General features: G+C 38.7%; 1 long non-coding RNA gene across 1 annotated transcript in view; it reads right to left on the bottom strand.

Annotated features, from left to right (window-relative positions):
- LOC308652048 overlaps nt 1-26,935 on the bottom strand; it is a 278,634-nt gene that overhangs the window by 182,158 nt on the left and 69,541 nt on the right. The window contains exon 5 of the long non-coding RNA XR_014022721.1: nt 11,269-11,329. This is a non-coding gene — a long non-coding RNA (uncharacterized lncRNA). The remainder of the gene's footprint in view (nt 1-11,268; nt 11,330-26,935) is intronic.

Below are 26,935 nucleotides of genomic sequence, written 5' to 3'. Positions count from 1 at the left end.
CCTTTATCACTTGGATCTTTGGTGGACATTCAATATTCAAACTATAGTAACCTCCACTCTTTCATTCATTTAAGTATATTAAACGAATGGCTATTTTGCACTGTGTTCTATGCCAGGAGCTGTTGGAGATTCAACGGAGAGTCTAAAAGAGACCCTGCCCACTCTGTTAACCGGAGTCAGCAGAGATGAGGGAAATGCACAAATAGCTCTACGACCATGGCATCAACGATTATGGATGAATGTGGTGGGAGTCCAAGGAAGGGAGAGTTTCCCATGGCTTGATGATCCAAGGAAGCCTTCTTAAAGCTAATGTTCTTTGCCCTGGATCTTGGAATATTAATAGAACTGTACACATAAAAGTAGCTAAGAGGAAGAAAAGAAAGAATAACATATGCAGATGTCAAGTCTGGGAGTATATGGATTGCATCAAGGGCAGCGTGCATGGACAGGGAAGAAAGGGAGCCTAAAGTAAAGTAATTGATGAACTGGGTACCAGGAGTCTCCAAAATGCCTGGCAAGTTTATCAGTTCTTTTCAATGACAAACAAACCAAAACAAAAATCTCAGAGATAAGTTCCTTGTCCAGAGTTGTTCTACTTCATATCATGTGACTCCATTACCCTCCCCTGATGGTAGCCTCTTTGATTGGACACTGTCTCCCATCTGCGGAACCTACTTAGTGCTTTCTGCTTGCTCATCTCTTCAGCCTGCATGGACCATTGTCTTACCTGGGCTCTCTGCAGCCCAGAGACTTAACAGTCCACTGGGCTTGCCCCTTCTCACCTGTCTGTCTCTTTGTGACTCTGAGTCCCAAATCTAAGTTTGCAAAATGAAAACCTATTGTGCTAGGAGCCACAAGCATATATACGATGTATGGCACCTTTGGTTGTAAAGTGACGCCAGCTAGCCACTGAGATGATTATGTTAAAATTTACATTCATATGCAAACTGGACTCCCGCTGTTCACCTTGGCCTGCTACCGGACTCAAGTTACGGGACTTTACGGGACTGCTGGAGAGTTCCCATTGGTTGGGGAAGGATAGTAGGAGGGAATTCCGGAGGAGGTCGGAGGAGACGGGGGTTCCGGGACGCGCGGTTCCGGTCAGACACCCTCGTGGGAGGACCGGTTTTTTGCTTGCTGGCGCTGAGCGTGTTGGCGGCTTTTTCAAAATAAAGTTTTGTTCCTGGTTGAGTGGCTCGTGATTCTGTGCCCAGCCAAGACTGCGGCATTTGGTGGCCCGTACGGGGAACGCCTGAAGCTTAGAGGTGAGTAAATTGCTCGCCCCTGAGGGAAGGCGACAGGATGGATGACCTTCTCAGAAAACAATGTGTTCTTGTTTTGATTTATTTTGTTTTTATTTCGAGCTCCCTAGCCCTAGAATTTTCTCAGGCGAACTGGAAAAAATGGTTGGCTCAAGGTTTGAAGTTATTCAGCCCTGAGAAAGAGAAAATTGATACAACCATTGTCTGCTCCGTCTTTGTTTCATTCTGCTTCGGCTTTGTTTTATCCTACCTTATTGGGTTAGGTTATAGTAGATTAGAATCCAATAAAAAACAAACCGAAAAACTGTTAAGTAAATTGTTAGAGGTCCAGACTATGGTAGAAAAAACGCTAGGTCAAGCAAAAGAGAAGGTCTCTCAAGCTAGTCAGACAGAGGAAAATTTAAAGAAAGCAAGCTTAGAGGACAAGCAGCCATCAGGTGGAGAATTACAACAGGAGGTTGCTACCAACTCCGTTCTATCACCAGAGGGCGTAACTCAGCCAACAGCTCCATCTACCGCTGAGCGGCCCTCAACTACCGTAGTTGATGGACGGAATTCTGAGGCAGGACCCCAAAGATTAGCATGCCCTGTACTTGAGCAGGCAGGAGGGCAACGAATTCACCGTGCTTTAGATTTCAAAACAATAAAGCAATTAAAGGAGGCTGTAACGACCTATGGGCCGCAAGCTCCCTTCACAATAAGCATGGTTGAATCTGTTACCAACTTGGACATGACACCAGCAGATTGGGCTAACATGTGTCGATCTGTGCTAAACGGAGGACAATATTTGTTATGGAAGGTTGCCAATGAGGAATTTTGCATGGAGACAGCTAGGCGAAATGCAGAAGCTGGGTACCCTCAAAGAAATATGGACATGCTATTGGGAAAGGGACCATATGAGGGTCAAAGACAGCAAATTGAATATGACCCTGGCGTATACGCACAAATTGCTGTAGATGCAGTTAGGGCATGGAAAACTTTACAGGGGCATGGAGACTTACAAGGTCAATTATCTAAGGTAATACAAGGAACTAATGAACCTTATGCTGAATTTGTAGATAGACTTATTCAGTCAGCCTCTAGGATATTTGGAAATACAGAACAGGTAATGCCATTTATAAAACAACTGGCTTATGACCAAGCAAATCGTTGCTGCAGAGAGGTCATTAGACCATGGAGACATGAGGATTTAAACACATATATTAAATTATGTAGAGACATTAATGAACAGGGGCAAGTCTTAGCAGCAGTACAACAGGCTTTAGATGCCAGGCCAAGAACATGCTATAATTGTAATCAAACAGGACATTTTAAAAGGAGTTGCCCCATAAGAGGAGGGTTTAACAAAGCTGGATATCAAAGGAATAGAATACCAGGTATTTGCCCACGATGCCGTAGAGGGAGACATTGGGCTAATGAATGCCGTTCTCAAACCACCATAGAGGGTATTCCGTTATCAAAAAACGGACAAGGACCAAGTGTTTACCCACGATATCGTGGAGAAAGGTATCAAGCTCCATTGCCAAAAAACGGACTAGAGGGCCCAATGCCCCGGGGCCCCAAACCACAAATATATGGGGCAATGGAGGAACCCAACAGCCCCATCAAGGTAGTGCCCAGGACGCATTATCCATTAAATCCCTCATCAGACAAACTAGAGGGAGCGCAGGGCTGGACATCTGCGCCTCTGCCAGAGCAGTACTAACCCCAGAGATGGGAATTCAAATCATTCCCACAGGAGTAAAAGGACCTCTTCCCAAAGGAACAGTAGGCTTATTATTGGGACGCAGTTCTTCTACACTAAAAGGACTTATGATAAGTCCTGGGGTAATTGATCCCGATTATGAAGGTGAAATAAAAATTATAGCTAGTTCTCCAAGAGGTATATCAGTAATTTCACCAGGAGATAGAATAGCACAGTTATTAATAATACCCAGCCTGCATGATAAATTTTCCAGTTGTAATGTAGAAAGAGGTTCCAAGGGATTAGGCTCCACAGGTGTAGATTGGGCTATGCTGTCTTTAAATTTAGATTCTCGCCCAATGCTAAAATTAAATATTCAAGGACATGACTTTAATGGGCTGCTGGACACAGGAGCTGACCTTAGTGTCATCTCTCGTCAAGAATGGCCAAAATATTGGCCATTACAACAAGCCACTCAAACGCTTCGAGGCCTAGGAGTGGCAACAAATCCCCATAGAAGTGCTATGGTATTAGATTGGAGGGATCCTGAAGGATGTGAAGGAACTATACAGCCCTATGTATTGGATCATCTTCCTGTAAATTTATGGGGACGAGATGTCCTAGATCAATTAGGATTGACATTAACAAATAACATCAATCCTAACGCGCCCACTACTAGGGCTAAACAAGGCTTTAGGAAAGAAAAAAGATTAAGAGAACAAGAACAAGGTATGACAGCACCTATTCAAATAGATCAAGAAATAAATAGACATGAATTGGGTTTTCAGAAAGGGCCACTGAGACAATCAAAATTACTTGGAAATCAGAAAGACCAGTGTGGGTTCCTCAGTGGCCCTTGACTAAAGAAAAGATACAAGTAGCCCATGACTTGGTCAGACAACAGTTAGCGGAAGGACATATACAACCTTCCGTATCCCCCTATAATACTCCCATTTTTGTCATTAAAAAGAAATCTGGTAAATGGAGATTATTACAAGATTTAAGAGCCATTAATAATGAGATGGTTATTATGGGACCTGCTCAATCAGGGATTCCTCAATTGTCTGCTTTACCAAAAACCTGGCATGTTTTAGTTATAGATATTAAAGATTGTTTCTTTTCAATTCCAATTCATCCCGAGGATAGTCCACATTTTGCATTTACTATCCCTGCACTGAATCATGAAGGTCCTGATCAGAGATATGAATGGAAAGTACTCCCTCAAGGGATGGCTAACAGCCCAACTATGTGTCAAATTTATGTTAATAAAGCAATCCAGCCACTTAGAAACCAAAATCCTGAACTACAAATATTTCACTATATGGATGATGTGTTACTGGCACATAAAGATAAAAACACATTACTAGAATGTTATGCCACACTTACAAATTTATTGAAAAATTATAATCTAGAGATAGCAATAGATAAAGTACAATTAAATCTTCCAATTAATTATTTAGGAGTTCTATTATCCTCAACCATGGTCCGTCCACCAAAAATTCAAATACGAGTAGATCAACTCAAATCACTTAATGACTTTCAAAAGTTATTGGGAGACATAAATTGGATAAGGCCTTATCTAGGCATACCAACAGGAGAGTTAGGACCTTTATTTGATATTCTAAAAGGTCCATCAGATCCAAATTCACCCCGCATGTTAACGCCTGAAGCAAGAAAAGTATTAAAAATCATTGAAACATATATGGAAAATATGCATTTGGATAGAATTGATATAAGTTTGCCTTTATTATTTATTGTACTACCAACAAAAAATATTCCTACAGGAGTATTTTGGCAAGAAGGTCCATTATTGTGGATACATTTATCTTATTCCCCTAACACTATTCTTACTAGATATCCTGAGGCTGTAGGACAATTAATACTCAAAGGAATAAAAGCAGCTAAGGGAGTGTTTGGGATTTCTCCCAATAAAATTATTACTCCATATACTATGGATCAAATTGATGAGTTAGCTAATGAGTTAAATACTTGGGCAATAATCCTGTGTAAAACTAGTGTTTCATTTGATAATCACTTACCATCTAATCCTTTGTTGTCTTTTTGGTCTAAGCATCCTGTAGTTTTTCCAAAAATGACAAGAAAAACCCCTATCATAAATGCTCCAAATATATTCACTGATGGGTCAAACAATGGTACAGCAGCAGTAGTTACTCCTGATCAAACTTTTACATTTTTAGTACCCAAACAATCAGCTCAAAAGGTAGAGCTTAATGCAGTATTACAAGCTTTTATGATGTTTAAAGATTCTGTATTTAATTTATTTTCTGATAGTCAGTATGTAGTTAATGCTATTAATTCCCTTGAAGATGCTGGTAGGATTTCCCCTTCCTCTACTGTTTTCTCTTTGTTTTCCGATATACAAAGTCTAATCTGGGACCGAAAAGATCCATTCTTCATAGGTCATATCAGGGCACATACAGGATTGCCTGGAGCCCTTAGTATGGGCAATGAACTAGCAGATAAATCTACACATGACATACATATTTTCTCCACAATAGAAGAAGCTATAAATTTTCATAAAAGGTTCCATGTCAATGCTAATACTTTACAAAAGCGTTTTAAAATAACTAAAGAACAGGCCAGACATATAATAAAACAATGTCAAAATTGTGTGACATTTTTACCACAAGTTAATCTTGGAGTCAATCCTAGAGGACTAATACCTAACCATATTTGGCAGATGGACGTCACACACTTGCCAGAATTTGGAAAATTAAAATATTTACATGTTACAGTTGATACCTCTTCCGGATTTTTGATGGGCTCCCTTCATGCCGGAGAAAAAACTAAAGATGTTATAGCTCATTGCTTACAAAATTTTGCCACTGTGGGCGTTCCAAAACAGTTAAAAACGGACAACGGTCCTGGTTATACTTCCTCCTCTTTTAAACAATTTTGCTCATCATTTGGTATTACTCATATAACAGGAATTCCATACAATCCACAAGGACAAGGCATAGTTGAAAGAGCTCATCAAACTATTAAAATGTACTTATTAAAACAAAAGGAGGGAATTGGAAAGGGGTATATATCCCCCAAAGATAAACTTAAAATAACCCTTTTTACTCTAAACTTTTTAAATTTAGATTCATCGGGACTTAGTGCTGCGGAAAGACACTTGTACCCCAAAAATGTACATAAGCCTAAGGTACTTTGGAAAGATATTCTAACAGGACAATGGAAAGGCCCGGATCCAGTGATAGTCTGGAATCGGGGCGCTGTCTGTGTTTTCCCACAGGATGAACAGCAACCGATTTGGATTCCAGAGAGATTAACTAAAACAATTTCTACAGAAAAAGAAGATGATTTGACTCAAATCCATAACAGCTGACATCCAGAGCTCCAGCTTGGCTATTCTTACATCTGCGACAGTGATTAACCAAGGTTTTTTTTTTTCAGTATCTATTTTATTATTGCATTTTTCCACATCATAAAGTTCTATTTTATTTTTGAGCTCATACAAACCTAGGTTAATGTTTTTCTGATCAGTTTTATTTTTTGACTGTGTTTTATTTTTTATTTATTTATTTATTTATTTATTTATTTATTTTTTGACTGTGGAGTTTTTAAACATTGCAATGGAGATTTCACCTAAGTATAGTTACAAGGCCTTTATTTACTATTGTCTTATGTGTTGTATGTTGTGTGCACACTTCTGTTTTGTGTTGTATGTCTGTATGTGTGTATGTCCATATTTCTTATATGAGGAGCGCTCATGAAAAAATGGATCCGAATTTTTTCTTTATTCACGTGATTTATATGGTTTAATTTAAATTAGGTGAACAGCTGTTTATGATTGTTGTTAAAGATGGTTAACAGATCTGTTTGTTTACTTTCACCATTCCTTTTCATTATATTTAATAATTCTGTTCAGGATAATGTCTCTTTAGCATCATTGCCAGAATTTCCATCTCCATCCCAATTCCGGTGAAGACTGAGATAAAACCAAACTACAGCTTCTATGATAGCTATCACAGTAAACTGTATAAACTGATGCATCAATGAATATAACTCAACAAGTAATGCTCAATCAAGGACTTGATTTACTTTGGGAGGAAATGGACATATTGATAGACTCCTCCAATTTGAACTGCTTGCAGAACTTGCCTGGACTATATATCAGTTGCATACATTGTAAAATATCATCTGGTGCACCGAATTGTGGTACTGCTGGCATATCTTTGCTGATGGTGTCACCAGTGATGCAATTTCCTTGCCAGCTCACCCCATGTTTATTGTGGTAATACTGGCATATCTTTGCTGATGGTGTCACCAGTGACGCAATTTTTCCAAGGAGCCATCAATTGGCTTGGTGTCGTGGCATTTCTGTATCCTCCTCCCTTCTACTAGTGATGGTCTAAAATTTGGGGGCCAACAGAGGTGAGGCAAAGAACCTCACCCCCCCACTGGCACCAAGGCAAAATTTGGGGGCCAACAGAGGTGAGGCAAGAACCTCACCCCCCCACTGGTGCATAGGCCTATCCACAAGCATGGCTGAATGCTGGACCGGTAGTCAGCGACGGGTTGCTCTGATTACAGTGGATTCAACCTAAGACAGGAAGCTGACGCCTAAAGGTCAGTTCTCCCATGACGGGTAAGAACCATATGTTAAATTGGACAACCTACCAGGCACGGTCCCTAGCCACATTGCTTGTTGCTTAATTAAACAGAAGGGGGCAGATGCTAGGAGCCACAAGCATATATACGATGTATGGCACCTTTGGTTGTAAAGTGACGCCAGCTAGCCACTGAGATGATTATGTTAAAATTTACATTCATATGCAAACTGGACTCCCGCTGTTCACCTTGGCCTGCTACCGGACTCAAGTTACGGGACTTTACGGGACTGCTGGAGAGTTCCCATTGGTTGGGGAAGGATAGTAGGAGGGAATTCCGGAGGAGGTCGGAGGAGACGGGGGTTCCGGGACGCGCGGTTCCGGTCAGACACCCTCGTGGGAGGACCGGTTTTTTGCTTGCTGGCGCTGAGCGTGTTGGCGGCTTTTTCAAAATAAAGTTTTGTTCCTGGTTGAGTGGCTCGTGATTCTGTGCCCAGCCAAGACTGCGGCACTATTGGACTAGAGGGAGTCAGATGTTCATTCCTAGTTCTGTCATCTCTGACTGGGGAGGATAGGGTCCTATGTGCAAATGTGGCCACACAGGTCCACCCCTTAAGTTACTGCTATAGGTAGAGGTAGGTCCTTCAGAAAAGAGATATCAATGGGTATTTACCCCAAATAAGAATTAATTATATGTTCCTAAAATGTCAAGAATGCTCATAAGCATTTGAAAAGATAAGGAGGTATGAAATGCACTTTCTAAATTATCCCAGAGAAGTAAAAGATTTTGAAAGTTTTAGTGCTCATAGAGGCAAACTTCTGTTATTCAGTTACAACATAGAGCTAGCTTGTAACTCAGTAAATGAGAATAAATGAGAAGTTTCACATCTTTGATTTAACATGTCCTAAGATCCATAGGTGCAATAATTTGCCTCATTTCTCTCTATTCTAGTATCCCAAGAGTATGTTAACTAGGAACACAAAGTCTATTTTTGCCTTATCTTACACACATTCCAGACATTTATAGTATGCTGAACATATTTTATGCATTCACTTACAAATGTTAGAATTACAGAAGATATTCTCACCCAGTAAGGACAGTATTTTATTTTTATAGTATACATAGTGTAATGAAGTTTCAGAGAAAAAAAGGAATTTCACAGGTAATGCTTAGTAAGGGGAAGAAGCTTCAAATAGATATTTTAGTGTTTGCTGCCTTTTTTTATGAGACTACCAACGAAGTCCCTGATTCATACAGTGTCTGATTACTTTAATCGTCCAATAATGGCTATAAATTCCTTTCCCTGGACAAGAATGCAGATCCAAGTTGCTGCTGCTGTTGCTTTCAGCCACCCTTTTGATTCACTTGTCCCAGTAGGTAATTGATTAAGACATACTGACTATGTGGGTGTGTGTATATTGGACACTTATAACGCAAGTGCACACATACCACATCAGATTCAAAATTATTATCCCTATGAAATTATGTGCCCAATTGATAAAGCCATAAATCCACCACTGTAATTGACTCCTCTAAAAGCCCCAAACTTAAATGAGATTCATGTTTGCCTACTACTAATGTGTTAACTTGGCCTTTGTGATTCTTGAGGTATATTAGACAAGTTCTCTCCTGTTTTGTTTATAATCCTTAATGTATCAGCTTTCTGCCCTACTTATATCCTGTAGGCGTCTTGAGCTCAGCTATCAATTCCTGCTTCTAGTCAAAGAGAAAAATGTGAACGTTTAAGGAAAATATTAGTGCTGTCAAGTGAATGCCAGTAGCCAAAATTTCCTACTAGTACAAATGATAAGAGTTCTATTGCTACTTGAACCTGATCGGTTTCCACAGTCCTTGGAATGTCTGCACTGTATGTAAATCAGGGATGTCAGTAATAAGTCAGACCTGAAACTGAAAGAACATCAGGAAGCAGCTACAGCTGAGAGGCCTGATTTCTGCAAACAGCTCCTGAACTTGATTCTGAATTTGCTGATGGCTAAGGCCAAAGGGTGTGGTGCTTTAATACTAAGATAGTAGGTTTTAAGGTCACAGATCAAGGGTTCTCAAAACATGTCCATCCAAAAGTATATTGTTCAAGGCCAAAGGCCAAGGGAATATCTCCCCTATTTATAATATATGGATTTTACTGGGTCTCTACCAAAAGTCTTGAAATCGATAATGATAAACAAATTGTTACATATTTTTTTTCTGGGAATAGATTCTATAGATTCCTCAGTATAGAGAATTCTATGCTCTGTTGTGAACCTAGAAAGGGGGTTAATATGTGTATGTATTAACTTGCCCAGCATCCTCAACCTGTGACATAGGACATCTTTTCAGAGTTGCACAGGTCATACTAAGAGGCCCCCATAGTCCTCAGAGTGCTTCTGTGCCAGCCTCATTGTCCAGGTCAAGCCACCATATTGCCCATCCATCAGTCAGATCCCTCAAGGGACTGCCACTCATTTGGCCACCACTTCTGCTCCCAGAGACTGTCCTCTCCCTGTGAGTCCATTTCAGTCCTCAAGCAAGTGTTTCCCTTATTGCTTTCCACATCAAAGCTGAGACAAGGTTCAATTATTTAAAAGGTTTTGTTGAATGTCAAGGATAAATAAATAAATAAAAATAGACTGGTAAACTGAGGCTTCAAGTTATAACTTCTTCCTTTCCCCTAAATCCACAGGCCCAGGTCCCAAGGACTCTTAACCTCTTGCTTCCCTTGCTCCCCATCTACCACCCATGGACTCCCTCAAATGCCCTGAGCCACATGTTGTCTTAAGCCTCTGATTCACTTCTGTAGATACCCAAAAGACCCTCCTCGCCTCCTTCCCCTGGTGAACTCTAAGCCAATCTTTGTCTGATCTTTATTTCCTCCAGGAGCCTGCCCCAGTGAGCTTCTCACTGCCCAATCTGGTGGTGATACTGCCGCAGTCTTGGCTGGGCACAGAATCACGAGCCACCACACAGCTTTGTAGATTCAAACAGCAATTCTTTATTCCCGAACTCACACCGGCCTCCACACACGTTCTGGGGCAATCCCAGTTCTGCTGCCACCCAATTCACCTACTCCATGAGGCTTTTTTCCCAAAATGCTCTCTGAATCTCATGAGAGCTCAACGGGAGCTCAGGTAGCAGAAACGCCCTATTTCCAGCAGCAATAATCCTCAACATCGAACTTCCCTAAAACCCAAGGTCTTAAACTGGGAACGCCCTAAACCCAAGGACCGGGATACTATACTTCCTCAAACTGCAGGATACACCCTAATCCTGGATCCACCCTCGTCCTTGAGTAGGGTCATCTTTCTCAAACACACATGCAAGGTCACAGCAAATTTAACATGGGGTACGCTGGCAAGGAAATCGATGCGTCATTCCTACTTGGTAATGGCCCTCAGCAGATACCTTGTGTGGCTTTCACTGGTTAATGTCCTTTCATAATTCATAGTTATATTTTTGAGAAACTATTTAAAAAATCCGTCGCCCAAAACAATTGAAAACAGAAACTCAACAGATACTTGTACACCCATGTTCCTAGCAGCCTTATTCACGAGTCAAAAGATAGAAGCAACCTTAGTGTCCATGATGGATGAGTGGATAAATAAAATGTGCTACATCCATTCAATAGATTACTGTTCATCTTTAAAAAGAAAGGAAATCCTGACACATGCAACAACATGGATGAACCCTGAAGACAGTAGGCAAAGTGAAAGAATTCATCTACAAAGGGAAAAATACCATTCTACTTACATGAGATATGTAAGGTAGTGAGCTTTGCAGAGACAGAAGGTAGACTGGTGACTGCCAGATACTGCAGAAAGGAAGAAATGGGGAGATATGATTAATGGGTGCCAAGTTCCACATTTGCAAGATGAAATGAATGGTGGGGATAGTTGTACAACAGTGTGAGTATCCTGGATACCCCTGAATTGTACACACAAAATTGATAAAGATAGGAAATTTTCTTGCATGTATTTTATTATATATATATATATATATATATATATATATATATATATAAATTATTCTGTATATATATAAATTATTCTGTATATATATATATATATATATATATATATATATATATATATACACACAGAATTTTTGTTTTGATACCAGGATTGAACACAGAGGTGCTTAACCACTGAGGCACACCTCCAGCCCTTATATTTTATTGTGAAACAGAGTCTTGCTGAGTAAGGCCTTGCTAAGTTGCTGAGGCTGACTTTGAACTTGTGATCCTCCTGCCTCAGACTTCCGAGCCCAGCTAGAGATAATTATTTTTAAAAATTATATTTGTTTAACTCTTATCTTTCCCTGTCGACTATAAGATCTCTGTGTCTCTCTATTCACTGTGATATTCTTTGACCAAGCACATGGCTTTCACTCCTTATGCAACTTGAAAAATAAGATGAATGAGTGAATGTTAGGCCCAGATCATTTCATGGCATGGGCACCAGATATATAGGTGCTCAAAATTCACAGCCCCTACCAAGACCCTCAAATCCAGATGGGCAAATGTCCACTTTACTGTATAGACTTCATCTTTCAAGTTCTCATTTCTTCAATATCTGCGTTCACCAAGGATGAGTGACAATGAGCATACCCTCGAATCCCCACACTCTTCCAGATAAGCCCCCAGGAAATTGGTCTTCTTTGTCCCCAGGACAATCTTGTCAGACAATGATATTACAATATCAGTATATTTGCTATAAGCTCAGTCGTTCTGTCAGAAATCACTCTACGGTAAGGACAAAAGCAGTTCTCCAGGAAAATTGTGATGAACCTGGCACTGAAGAGCATGCTGGTGAGTGCCCTCCGCAATCTTATGTGTCAGTGCTCTGCTCCTACAAGTAGCTGCTTGAGCCAGAATATCCACAGTCCCAAAGACCATACCAGTTTTCAGAACAGGCTACCTGAACACACAGAGCTAAAAAATATTTATGGTTCCCATTTTCTTGATTCTTAAAAATCCTAGAACATAAAAAAGAATGAAGAGAGCTCTGGACCAGCCATACACCATTATTTACATTACCCACATGACCAAGCAGGATATTTATTTTCTAGTCTTAAACAGTTTTACTCGGGTTAATGATATTTTTTGAACTTGGCCTCAAAATTTGCTGAACAATTGGTAACGAAGCGGCATATTTCAACTGGCCCTGGTAGAACAAAGAAACAAGGGACAATCTTCCCTAATTAAATACTGAAGTTTCCAATTTTAATTAGGTGAAAAATAGACCGCACTTTCACATAGTAGGCTTTATAGTCTTACAAAAAATCTTTGGGTTTGGTTTTTAACCAGAACACACTACTACTCATACCCAGCAAAGGGTAGCTTCTCATCTTCTTGATAAATCTCTACTTTTTAAAAATATCTGTTCAATTCTTGCAGAAAGCATCAACAGTGTATCATTTTTTATTAAAGGTATTATATCTTTATTAAAGATATTTCTTTAATATCTTTTTTCTGATATTTAGTAATACCTCTTTCTCCATGGAATTTCTGTAACAGAAGGAGCTAGCGAAAGAGAACAGGAAATTATCAATCTCCGGCCAAAGATTTTGGTGGATTTTTGAATCCTCATACATTAAATCTGGAAATCTTTTCCCCCCAAACAAAGTATATTCATTGTTTCATTATAGGAGTAAAAATCAGAAGACATAAATCCATCTCCAAGATCCTTCCCAGACTCCAATCTACCTCTGAAACATATTCCAACATCAGTTCTTTACATGAGTGACCAAAGACCTCCAGGCTCCATCTTCTATTTGTCATTGTCACACATTGCACATGAAGATCAGGACTCCAGGAATTTAATTTATGCAAACAGGTACTTCATGTTAGAAGCCATTGAAATGTGATACTAAATATTCTGCAGCTTTTGAAAATAGTTCTAGATAGATGGTGTGATCTGATGATGTCTCCAACAATATCTTTCCCACAATGAGAGTATTATGGTTTGGATCTTAAATGTCCCCCAAAAGCTCATATGTTGCAGGCTTGGTCCTCAGTTAATGGCTCTGTTGGAAAATGGTGAAACCTTTAGAAATTGAGACCCAGTGGAAGGAAGTCAGGTTATTGGGGCTGTGACCTTGTATGGAATATTGGAACCCCAGCCCCTTCTCTCTGACTTTGTTTTCCAGCCATCATGAGGTGAGCTGCCTCCTCTGCCACATGTTTCCCTCCATGATGATCTACCTTGCCACAAATCCAAAGATAACAGGGCCAAGTGACCATAGACTGAAACCTCAGAAACAGTGAGTCAAAACAAATCTTTCCTCCTTTTCACTTGCTTTTTCTCAGGTATTTTGTCACAGCAACAGAAAGCTGACTAACAGAGAGAAAATTAGAAAGTAGAAAACCAGGTGAGCCATCTCTCAGAGAAAGAAGGCCATTGCCTAACTGGTTTGTTCTGTTTAGGGTAAAAATAAATGCACCTGAAACAATGACTCTTGAAAATTAAGGAGAAAAACTCAATATTTCAGTGTGTTATTTTACTAGGTAAATAAACTAAAAGGACCAAGATTTTAAGCCTATGACTTTTCTTCAGTGAAGATAAGCCATTCATATGTGTGTTTCGTCACAGGCTCACTAGTGGCTAGTAAGTTCATGTAGCAATGTATTACTCAAAGTTCTTTTTCAATGTGTAAAATACTCTGAGCTGTTTCTTTCTATGTAACATAATACTATCTTACTCAGGTTTTGGGGGGATTCCTGATATTGGGTACACACAGAAAGAAGACATGGTGTCTTCAAAACTCACCTCTTTGTCGTTGAACTACTGAGGTATTCAAAGATAAATATACCTATCAGCCCCTCCAAATTAAAGGCTATTTTAAAATCACCATCGGTATTATGAATATCCATGCAGCTCCATATAATCTAGAGAGAATGCAGACAGAAAATAAATCCTGCAAGAGAAAATTCTATTGCACTTTTCCATTCTTCTCTTTAAAAAAAAAAAGTCATTAGGAATGGCTGAGAAGTAGCTGTGAAGATGCACTAGTCACTTAGTGATTTTTCCATAGTGGACACCAACCTGAGAAGATGGGAACAGACAGCCCGGCTGTAGCCATTTGCCCTCATGAAGCATGTTGCAAGACTTTTCTCCAGTCCTCCATGTCAGCACATACCCCCATAAGTGACTGCTCAGGTGTGATGCATGGTAGGAAAGGGAGAATATTTACATGGCGAGTTGTTCCTTCCACTGGTCCTAGCTGCCTGTGACTTGGGTTTAGGGTATCATTAGCTACTACCCATCCTTCTCTGATTAAGACCAAGAACATGTGAGTAGTCTAGATCTGGGGTGAAGTTGGGGGTGTTGGAGAGTGTTGGGCATATTACATTTGGGTTTTCTGTAGGCTGGAGTAGGGCTCAATGGTAGAACACTTGCCTAGCTTGTGCTAGGCCCTGGGTTCAATCCCCAGTACTGGAAAAATGTTTGGATTATCTATCATTCTGAGAGCCCTTGTGAGAAAGGGGTGTCTATAGGCTTGCAATAACAGACTGATATTGAGAGACACATGCAATGGGTAGCATGTGGCATGTGGCTCACTACTCTAGAAGCATCTATCAGGGTACATTTCCGAATAGGATTTTTTTTTCCTTTAGATCTCTGCTCAAAGGTCATCTTTCTATTTTATAGAAAATAACCATTTACTTCCTTGTCAGCATTCTTTATCCACTTGACCTTAATTGTTGGACTCTGTCATTCTTGTTACCCTCCAACAACCACATACTCATTTATTTACCTGCCTCCTCTAGGCAGAGCAAAAGTCTCAGGAGTTTTAAGGCTGATTTGATAACCCCTTTATCTGAACCTAAGACGATACCTGGAACATAGTAGGTATTCAATATGTAATTGCTAAATGAATGAGTGAATTTATTGTATCCACTGAGTAATTTGAAAATAAGACCTTTGGAAACAGAAGAAAGATGTCATCCATCAATTTTAAAATGGCAATTATCCTCATTTCATGGATAAGAAAACTGAGACTCAAAGAGGTTGTGGTTTATACCAAGTCTTGCTGTACCAGAAGATTAATCTGAGGCTTCCTAGATCACCAATTAGCCTGTCTTCCATGAGCTTAGACAAACATCTGATGTTACAGGGTATTGGTGAGGAGCTGAAAGGAAATTTGCTGGTACTCCTGTCATTATCCCTCAATTCAAAGGGAAGTACTGATCCCAGAGATATTGAACAAATGAAGAATATGAGGCACCATGCACACCTGGGATGGCAATATGACAAACTAAAATGTAGCAGCTGGCTGCCACAGTACAAAGTGAACACCCCTGCTGAAAACCATTACTGTAAGTGGAGTGTCGCAGCCCATCGAGACGGTGCAAGAGCACAGAATACACTCACAGGCATGTAAAAATGTTTAGTTTACTCTTTCAATTTGCCCCTACTAGAAGGTAGTGATTTTTATCCCATGAAGATAGGGATTTTTTTTCTTTTTCTTAATAATTACATATTGAAAACTTGAAAAGATGAATTAATTAATTATAAATATCTCCCACAATGCTAAGTACAGAGGATGGTACAGTAGGAAGCAAAAGGAAAAATAAATGTACCCCAAACTCCCACATGGTGTATTCAGTGTTAGACAACTGAATGGGTTCCAGAGGAAGTAGGTTTTTGCAGGAGGTCTCAGGAAATGCATTGGGTAGGGATTATAATCAATTCAAATATCATAAGAGAAGTTTAAATGAACCAGGAATAGAAGATGGGGACCTGAGAGAATAGCACACAGTAAACCCAACAAAGTAACTGTAGAGTGGAAGGAATTCCAAGCAGCTCCACATCATTTAGAAATAATTTAGCCTTCTGAGTTAGAAAGACTCAGGTCCAAATCCTAACATTGCTCCTTGCTGCCTAAATATTCTTAGATGAGTTATTCAGTTTACCATTTGACCCAGCTATCCCACTCCTAGGTTTATACTCAAAGGTCTTAAAATCAGCATTCTACAGTGACGGGACCAAGACTTTTAACACATGAGCCTTTAGGGGACATTCCATTTCCAAGCCACAAAATGCACTGAAACTATTTAGCAGTCACTTTCAATAATCCAAATAGGAAATAAAGGTCTGATTGAAGGAAGAAGAAAAGGAAATAGAGAGGATGGGATGCATAAAATGTATGCAGGAAAAACAGTTGATGGGACTTTATTACTTAAGGCGCAAAAGTTCAGAATGTTCTTCCAGTCTTATCTTCAGACTAGGGTCAGACCCAAGCTGTTTGTTACCAGTTGGCAGTGAAACAAACACAAGATACAGAGTAAGGATTTAAGAATCTTTACACCAAGCTGCTTTATTGAATTTTACAAAAATATCAATTTGCAATGGATTCTGTATCTTAGATAATTGGAAGCCACTGATTTATAGCAGTACTTTCCAATGGAAACATAAAGCAAACTGTATATGTAACAGGTAAAATTCATCTTAATAATAGATTTTATTTAACCTGATATATCCCAATTATTTTCATTCCAACATGTAATCATTATAAAATCTCAATGAGGTGTGTTATAATCTTCTGTTCAAAATGCAGTGTGTACCTTATAATGATATCTAAATTTGGACTCGCCAAAATTCATGAACTTATAGTCACATATACCTAGTAGCCATTGTACTGAATGACACAAATCTCAATTATCCACCATTTGCTGGTTTAGGTGATTGCGTAGATCGTCTTGCTTTAATCATCTTTGAAGATAAACATATTAGAAGAAAATGCTTGTTTTCCACTCCCCTAATTTTACAGCAGAGAGATTTCTAAATATGTTTAGGTCTCTTTTACAACCTCTTATTTTTTCCTGACAAAGCAGAGTGAATAACTTGTAGACACATTTGGGGAAATAAACCAGGAATGTTCAGCTCAGCAACTTCATTTTTTTCCTTTAGGAACCAAGCCAACCAGGGAAGTCAGGGAGCTAAACTTTTTCTTTGGGAAACCCCCTCCAAGAAAAACACCTCTCATTGCCTAGCACTGAAGATGGCAAATCATCCTAGTTGTGGTTGTGTCTGCAGGTTCCTTTGACACACTAAGAGCCTTCAAATTAACCTTTACGATTAATACAGATATTACTTAGTCTTCAGCTCTACCTGCAGCAATAGAGTCTGGTCTCAGGTTGGTATAAGTGGAAAGGGTCTCTGCCAAAGCACAGGCCTTTCAGAAGGGGATTTTTAGGGTGCAGATGTCTGTAGCTCAAACTTGAATTAGCATGTATCCTAAGTGCATGTGTGTGACCCAGGCAGGACTCAGCATATGCTGTCAGGCCAGAGTCCTTAGTAAAGCAAGCCCAGATGTGCAATGATTCAAATACTAGAGGGAAAAGAGAGCTTTTCTTTATGCAATTGTTTCAGACTTCAAGCATAAAATATTTACTGTTATTTATTTATTCATTTATTGTATTATGTGGTACTGGAGATTTAACTCAGGGGTACTCTATCACTGAGCAACACTCCAGTTTTTTTTTTTTAATTTTCATTGTAAAACAGGGTCTTGTTAGTTTATCAGGCTGTTCTTGAACTTGTGATCCTCCTGCCTCAGCCTCTCGAGTCACCAGGATTATAGACATGCACAACCATACCATATTTGTTGTTTCTAAATTTCAAAACAGTTGAATTCTATGTGTACCTAAAAGAAGTAGAGAGGTTTAAATTTTAATGGCAAGCTTAGCAAAAGTATTCGCTTCCCCAAATCCCATGCTGCATCTGTAAGAAGAAAACAATAGAGTAACTACTCTTGGATCTAAGTCTTTTGCCCCAGACTCAAGAAGGAACTGTTACCAAATGGTTTCATGATGGTTTACGATTACTTGAGGACATGTAATGAAGACAGTTTTTAAACTTTTATCAACTCCAGAGTCATATCACCACAGAATTATGTAACATCTATGAGGAGAATGTGGTTTCTTTTTAACTAGACATGTTCCATGCTTAACTTATAGTTCAGAACCAACTATGTAGGTCTGCAACTAGGGCTCATTTCCATCACTTACACAAAATAGCAACCTCCAGATTAGTATTTACAACCAACAATAGTGATGTTTTGGCTTCCAATAATTATTTTTATCTCACATTTTCACCATAAAGGTCTAACAAAAATATGATGTTTCATTTGGGATACATTTTTAGATTACAGGGAAATATTAAGGCACTGAATAGCTTATTGACTAAATCGTCCAAATTTAATATTAATGAGTGGAACTGCAGATGTGGAAGTAATCAGTATATCTATAGATGGTGTGTGAAGACTAATATGCATAAGAGAGGTACATCCTGGAAACATTTCAGAGAAGAGAAAAAGACAAGAATCAAACTCTGAAAAACATCTACATATGATGGATGTAATAAGAAAAGGAGGAAACAAAGAAATTTCCAGAAGAAAACAAGAGTGCAATGTTTCTATGGATGAAGATAAAAGAATGTTTTAAGACATTAGAATGGTCAACAATGTAAGTGACACCTACCGGTTTATTAATTCAACCAATATTTATTTGAGTATCTACTATGTTCAGAAACTGTTCTAAGCACAAGAAACTCAACAGAAAATAATACAAAATCTTTTTTCTTGTGGGATTTGTGAGCTAAAGCAAATCCATACAGCCCAAGGAAGACAAATTTGGCCATTAGATGGTGTTATGGTTTAGATCTAGAATGTTTCCCCCCCAAAGCTCATGTGTTGAAAGTATGGTACCCAATGTAGCAAGGTTTAGAGAGGGGGCTTTTAGGCAATGATTGGATCATAGGGGTTCTGATCTCATCAGTGGATTAATCTATTGATGGCTGAATGTGCAGCTGAAAGTTGGGATCTAATTGGAGGAAAAATGTCACTGGGACTATAACCTAGAAGAGTTTATCTTTCCTCTGGTTTCTCTCCCTCTCCTTCTCCCTCTCCCTCTCCCTCTTCATCTCCCTCTCCCCCACCCCCGTCTCTTCTTCCTGGATGCCATGAGCCAAGCACTTTCCTCTGCCCTGCCCTTCTGTTCTAATGCTTTACATCACCTCATACCCAAAACTATGGAGTTAGCCAACCATGTACTGAGATCTGTAAAACCATAAGCCAAAACAAATCTTTCCTCCTTCAAGTTGTTCTTGTAAGGTATTTTTGTCACAGCAACCAAAGATTAACTAACAAAATTGGTCACTGGGGACTCCAGTGAAAGAAAGTTCAACAACATGAAAGATGAAAAGAGACAAAAGTGGATTTAGGAGCACAAAGGTGCTGGGCAGTATAAAGATATGGAATAGTAGCTTGAGAATGTGAAGTCCATTCAGGTGAAAATTATGAAAAAATGTTCAGGGGAATATGGAAGAACCTGTAGAAACAACAACTAAAGAGTGGAGAAAGAATATAAAAAATGACGACAACCTTATGAACACATCATTGGTAAATGCAGTCTATAGTGGTGCAAATTCTACTCTATATGGTAACAAGGAGATTCAATCTGACAAACACTCCTCAAGTAACTTATCACATGGGCACTCTGAAAAATGTAGGGGGGCACTCCTAGTCATTAAGAACTTAAGAATCCTCTGGGTCAGTACAAAAACAAGAATGATATAAGTGATTATCATCATACGTTAAGTAAGATGCTTTTCTAAACCTGAACTGAAAATATCACATTTAATCTTCCCATGAAACCATGCAGGAGGGATGATTATTGTCTCCCTTAGACAGAAAGGAAGATGAAAAACCTGTCTGAAGAGACAAGCTGGTAAGTGATGGCACCCAAGAATCAAAACAAAAGTCTTCAAATCTCAGAACCTGACCTCTTAATCATAGAAGTTAACCTTATTTGCTTTTGTTTATGCCCATCTAAAAATGTTTTAAATCAATTATTATAATCTGGAATTTTACTGAGAGAAATTAAAGGTGATCCCAATAAATGAGAAATATACCATATTCATGGATTGGAACACTCAATATTGTCAATACCAGTTGGAATATCCCAAACTAGAAATGAACTAAATAGCCATCCATATGTGGACATAATATCCTTTTAGGGAGGTGTCAATCTTATGGGTAGTTCTTAGAGTCAAGTCTTTGGTGCATCTGAAAGGGGGGTTCAAAATGAATGTTTGTCTTACATTAGCAAACTAGAGGGGATAAACAAAGATAAACACATGGCCTTCTGTGCATATTGCTTGCCCTGAAGTCTGGGACCCAGTGAATTTATCACTGCTTTCTTATGCCTTGACATGGCAAGTATTTCAAACAGGAAATCTCTCATCACAACCAGAACATTATACTTGACTTTTACTCACCCAACTTGCATCCCCCCCCAAAAAATGGGTAGGATACAGAGAGACATATAAAAGAAGACCATAGGAAACATATGGACATATGCCAAATATAGAAGATGTTAAGGGTTTTATATTCTTCTGGTATTATCAAGTAGCAGAAGAAAATGAAAATAATGCACTAAGAACACAAAAGATTTAAATAAATCAAAAAACAATAAATTCTTGGAATGCAAACCTAAAAATAATAATATCTAATAATTAAATTTTTAGCAATGCATAAAAAACCCTAAATTTTTTAACCAACAAAATAATTGAAAAGCTGATATGATGTTGGAAAATGTATAAAAAGAAAATAATGGTTTGGAGAAGAATACCTGCCCTACCACATAAGAAACTCGCCTATATTAAAGCTGAAATAATTGAAATATTGTAGTTCTGGGTAGAATTAGACTAACAAATTATTGGGACAGGGAACAACCCTGAGAAACACAAGTTCATATAGAGGAATCCATAAGAATTTAACAGATGATTATCCAAAGAAAAATGCTAATTTTTAAAATAAATTGTATTGGGACAATTGGCTAGCTGTTTGAATAAAATTTAACTTGCATATTACCATGCATCTTGTTCAAAAATAAATTCAAGATGGATTAGATATTTAAATGTAAGTCAAACACACAAGAACACTAGAAGAAAATGCAGGTGGAAATTTTCACAATTTTGATGTGGAAAATTTTTCTAAATATGTCGTACAAGTAACAAGCCATTGTGAATTGTGCTACTATAAACATTGATGTGGCTGTGTCTCTGTAGTATGCTGTTTTTAGGTCCTTTGGGTATAGTCTGAGAAGAGGAATAGCTGGGTCAAATGGTGGTTCCATTCCCAGTTTTCCAAGGAATCTCCATACTGCTTTCCAAATTGGCTGCACCAATTTGAAGTTCCACCAGCAGTTATGAGTGTACTTTTTCCCCTGCATCCTCACCAGCACTTGTTGTTGTTTGTCTTCATCATGGCTGCCATTCTTACTGGAGTGAGATGATATCTTAGAGTAGTTTTAATTTGCATTTCTCTGATTTCTAGAGATGATGAGCATTTTTTCATATATTTGTTGATTGATTGTATATCCTCTTCTGAGATGTGTCTGTTCAGGTCCTTGGTCCATTTATTGATTACCCTAGATTAGGTAGAGAGAAGTGATGGGAGGGGAGGTGTTGCAGAGATATGAAGGATAGTAGAATGAAACAACATTATTATTACTGTGTGTATATATGTGACTGCATGACCAATGTGATTCTACAACCTATATACTCAGAAAAATGAGAAATTATATCCCATCTGATTCAAATATATGATATGTCAAGATCATTATACTGTCATGTGTAACTAAGTAAAACAAATTTTTAAAAAAAGAAGTAAAAAGCTATGAAGAATGAATTTTAACATATAAGAATTCAAACCATTTAGATGTCAAATTGCACTATAACCAACATTAAAGAGGAAAAATTATTAGAACATGGTGCAGCCTCTTTGACAGTATGCTGAGAAAAGTAAGACATTTATGCTTCTATGGAATAAAGTGTGGTTTCAATAATTCATTCAGTGAACAATTACTTAGCCTGCTCTAGGTGCTAAGGTCACAGATAAGGAAGAAAAGCTTTCATTGAACTTATGAAATAGTGATGAATGAGAGGAAGAAAGGAAAAAATTAAGGTCATGTAGAAATGAATACTATAATGAAGATAAGGAAGAGTGTGTCTTAAGAGGGTGCGGGGAGGTTGATGAGGAACAGGAGGTTATTTTGAAAGGTCACCTGGAACAGAAAAAAGGGAAAATGGCAACTAAGCCAGGAGCCGGCAGACCTGCACTTTAGTTCTTCCCTCCCCACTGTGTGATCCTGAACAAGTATCTTCTGGAGTCTCAACTTACCCATATACAAAATGAGCCCTTCATTAAAATACCTCCTTCGGGCTTTTAGAAAGAAAGAAAGAAAGAAAGAAAGAAAGAAAGAAAGAAAGAAAGAAAGAAAGAAAGAAAGAGGTCATATTCAAATATGGGGGACAGGAAGGAGCATCTCAGTAGACATCTGGGGCAAGGGCTTTCCAAGTGTACAAACCAGCCAGCACAAGACCATTAGGTAGGAGAAAACTGGCCTGTTTGAGGGATGGAGAGAGCCAGGAAGCTATAGAACACAAGGAAGAAGGGAGCGTGGTAGAAGAAGGGACATTGTTGGTGCAGGCTATGGATCATGCTCACGTTTACAAGTCAGGCTTCCTTTTTACTCTGAATGTGAGCATATCCATTGTACCTTCTAAATATGTGGCTGGTGCATTAGATTTGTATGACTATGATCAAAATCATTGACAAGAACATCTTAGAGGAGGAAAGATTTATTTTGACTCATGGGTTCAGAGGTCTCAGTTCACGGTTGGCTGACTCCATTGCTCACGTCCTGAGGTGAAGCAGAGCATCATGGCAGGAGAGCACAGTGGAAGAAAGCTACTAGCTCAAGGCAGATGGGAAGCAGATATAGAGAGTGAAGAAAGGATAGTTATAAGATATGGTCCCCCAAGTACTGTCCCCCAGTGACCTACTTCCTCCCTTGCCTATCTTTTCCCCCACCTCTCAGTAAATCCATTCAAATTATTAATCCATCAAATGGATTAATCCATGGATAAGTTCAAAGCCCTCATGATTTGATCTTTTTACCTCTGCCCAGCCTGATACCTGAGCTTTTGAGGGAACATTCTGGATGTAAACCATAAAAACTGAGTTCTAACTCCCTGAAGGAAGAAGTTACTACTTCTACTTGCTTTCTAATATAACCTACCTTAACTATTTGCAAGTGGCAAGGTTCTAGGTATGTTCTGCCCAAGTCAAATCACATGAGGCAGATCCATTCAGTATGGATATTAAAAATATCAATACCCACAAGTATCATATAAAAAGTATCTCAGGGCTCCTACACCAAACCTGATGTACACTTACTATTCTCAGCCCAATCAGCTCTTGTTACTACTTTTTTTTTCATTTATGTTGTTGGTAGCCTAACCCAGTTGAAAGACAAGTTAATCTATGCTTTCTTCTTCTGAATCTGAGCTCTTCCTGAAAGCTGAATGTTTTCTAAGCAGATAAATGGTTTGTCTTTAAAAAATTTTTTAAATTGTCACAGATATATAAAAGACTAATTAAAAACTGAGTTTTTTATTTCCTGAATTCACATGACTCTTGGAAAGAACTTACAAGTGAATAGAAAGGGGAACTAATACAGAAATGAATATGAGTATAGGCATTTGTGTGTACACACTGATGTGGGGATGTGCAGAGTACCACAGCACATGCCATGGCCAATAGATACCTATGTGGTTGTACATCAAAGACAATTCTCCATAAACTCTGTTTCCCTCTTCCACTGAAGAAAACAGTTCTGTGAGTGATGAAAGATTAAAAAGAGAATTGACTATGTTGAATATGGACCAGGAGAAATAACCCACTCTGTCATTCATAAAACCCTTAATCATATTGTGATAAGTGTTCAATTCAAAATTCAAAGGGTATATAACATTGTTATTCTTGGCATACCTGGGGCCAAAGGGCAGAAAAACCTGTAATATTCTGTATTATGGTTAAGACAATAATTACTATGAATTCAAAATGACTAATAGAAACAACAGTTTATTAATCAGTAGCCCAATGAATAATAACCCAATAAATTGATCATCTGATGAAAGGATTTTAGGCAAATGGGTCTGCTCCACTCATGGGTCCATGTTATTATTTTGACTCTCATTTGCTGAAGCCTTTTCTCTAGCACGAGTATTGATGGAAGGTAAGATGAGGTGAGGGCCAGCCTTTATAATCAACAAAGCAGAAGGCACATCTCTTCCTATATTTCCAGAGCTCAAAAGGAAGCATCCTTACTAGTGCAGGGACCCAATGCAGCCCCTCCCACCCCCATGATAGCACGCACAGATGTTTGCTTTGCTTTGCTTTTAAAGTTTTTTTTTTTTTTTAAAGAATGCCATTTCACTCCATCATGCTTTTATTTATACAAGATGATGTCACTGCAAAACTATTTTATTGTTATAGAAGCTTGGCATATATAAAGAAAGTCGTTTTATAAGAAATAATAAAAACCACATTTGACTTTTAACATGTTCATTTTTGTTAAATGAAATAATGGTTCTGGGAACCTATTTTTTTCCATATTATTTATAAAACTTCCTTTCAAAGAGCCCTCTGTCTTCCACTCCACCCATTCATTCAGCAAACATTTAACAAGTGCCCTCATGTGCCAGCTAAGCTTGGCCCAGTCCATGGTAGGGAGATCCATCTCCTCAGGTTGATCAGCAACTAGACAAGTAGTACAACATGGGTTCTGTCTCTACCAGGGGGGACCTTGTCCCAGGCTTGGGCAGGGTTCAGAGGAGGGTCAGCCTCTTTCTTGGGGGATCTTTGCTTCTCTTTTCCTCTCAAAGTTATAAAGTGAGAGGAATGTTTAGTTAAACTTGACTGTTGTCACTACATCTCTGTTCATTTCAGTGAAGTAAGCTAAAAATTAAGAACTGGTGCTGTGGTAAACACACAAAGGAATCTGAATCCACAGGGCTAAAGCAAATCTAATAAATTTATAAGAATCAAATAATCTAATTAGCTTAATAATCCATTGTGCTTGAAACAAGTAAGTGAAAGAGGAAAGAGAGCATGCTTTTACACAAGGCCTAAAGCTTTGACTAAACACACACACACAGATGCTCACAGCTAATCACATACATAGTTGCATCACACTCACACACCAGTCATGTACACACACACATAAACGCACACACACCCTTACACATTTCTACCCGACAAAGGAAAAACAAAAATGCCTAGAGGTGAAGAAGGAGTTTCTCAGTGTAGAAATGCAAATCCTGGGAGTCCTTTTATTTCTCTTGCTAATTTTCTGATGATTCACAGAAGCTCGGGAACCTGTGAGTGGGTGGGGCCAGGGGTTCATTTCCAAGTTTCCGGGGGATCATTTCCTCTTCCTGCACAATTAAACCTCATCCTGACGGATACTGATGTCATCTTTGCTTTCTGTAGCCCTTATCTTTGGGAAAAAATCAAAGAGAGTTCACACCGATAATAGGTTTGTCCAATAAGTACAGTATTATTGCTTGACTCTTGTAGGCAGTAAAATACTACGATGGTTTTCCCAATGTCATGTGTGGATTGTGAAGAAGAGAAGTAGCCTTTTGGTCTCCCACATGCTAGTGCTCTTTCTGCCAGTTGGTTCTGTGATAGCCATGAAGGAGGGGCAGAAGATAGAATGATGACCTAAACAAGTGTCTCTGCCATGATCAGATGATGTTGAGTCTTTTTCTGGAAGAAAACCTAATAGAATTTTTGTTATCCCAATGATTCATTCTGATCTCAGCAATTCTCCAAGTATGAAAACTTCTGTGGTGTCAAACCTAATCATTTGCCTTAATATTAAAGGGCAACCGCTGGACCCATATACCTCAATCTTAGGGAAATACGAGGATGGAGACCCTACTGGGACTGAAAACACTCAAGGGATAGCAACTGGAAGAACCAGTGTTAAAATGGATCCCAGCAATGGATTCCAACATATCCACAATTATTACCACTATTCTCAACCACATCCACACACACTCTCTCTCTCTCTGAATTCTACAACCTTACTTTAACCATACTCCATAAGTATACATTTGGGAAGACCTTCCCAAAAAGCTATGTCTTGATATAAATTATTTCAGAAATACTGAGTGAGTACCTACTGTGTGTCCCTCACTATAAGAGAAGATATCAAAGAAAAATGAAATAGACACAATCCCATGGGAAACCTAAGGATGTCAAAAAGGCAACATAAAATAATTAGCTACTATTAAAACACATGAATCAAATCTAAACTATGCATTCAGAAAGAGTAGGGAGAAATCCAGAAGTTTCACAGCAGTAATGACATGTTCCATGGAGGAATGAGACAGAACTGGACCCCAATACCTCATTCCTATTTCCAAAACCATAAAGTAGAGCCTAGGTTCCCAAATTGAAGGGGAAGTTCAATATGGTGCAGTGAGTGGTTAGAGGTTCACCCTATTATTTCTGAAAGACATGCTTGCAATTCTGACTTTTCATATTATTTTTGTGTATT

The sequence above is a fragment of the Spermophilus citellus genome, assembly GCF_964194105.1.
Source record: "Spermophilus citellus genome assembly, chromosome: 6".
In the NCBI taxonomy this organism is placed as follows: domain Eukaryota; kingdom Metazoa; phylum Chordata; class Mammalia; order Rodentia; family Sciuridae; genus Spermophilus; species Spermophilus citellus.
The sequence above is the reverse complement of the archived record's forward strand: the minus strand, read 5'-3'. Positions and strand labels throughout refer to the sequence as shown.